We start from the raw sequence: 703 nt of genomic DNA on the forward strand, positions 1-703 counted from the left end.
TTCTTTTTGCTTATGTGGTGCTGAGGAATTGAACCCAGGGCCTCAGGCATGCAAGGCAAGCGCTCTACCACTGAGCCACCTTCCCAGCCCCACATCTGCTTTTATATTTCAAAAATAATCATATAATCATGGAAATTACAAACGGCACAAATTCAAACATTTTTAGCTTATATTTATTATTATCAAGATGATGTACAGAAGAGTTACTGTTTCATAAGTCAGGTAATGAGCACATTTCTTTTTGTACCATGTAACCCCTTCCTTTCCTCTCTCCCAGTTTTCAAGCATCTTTAAGTAACCCTAAATATTTATTAATTAGGGTATGTTTACTTAGTTACATATTTGCAAATATGGGGATAAGTTCATTTCATAGAGTACAAAAAGTAAATTCCAGAACAGTAGACACAGTATAATCTCAGCAAGAACAAATGAATAACTATTTCTGTGTGTTTTGGTAAATACACACAGCTTGGGTACCCAGAAAGCCTAGGAAAATATGTAGCTAATGATTATCAGTTTTCTTTGGCAAAGGAAATGAATGTGAGCTGTGTTAGAGGAACATTTTTTCTGTTCTTATTTTTAAGTAAATTTTTATTTAAAATTCCTGTAATAATTTTTTCCAAGTCTTTCCATTTCCTAACAAATGGGGCAATGTCATTCTTTCTGATGGAGGCATAGAATTCCATTGTGTATATATACCACA

This window comes from Dipodomys ordii, unplaced genomic scaffold (genome assembly GCF_000151885.1).
Source record: "Dipodomys ordii isolate 6190 unplaced genomic scaffold, Dord_2.0 Scaffold143, whole genome shotgun sequence".
Classification (NCBI taxonomy): Eukaryota; Metazoa; Chordata; class Mammalia; order Rodentia; family Heteromyidae; genus Dipodomys; species Dipodomys ordii.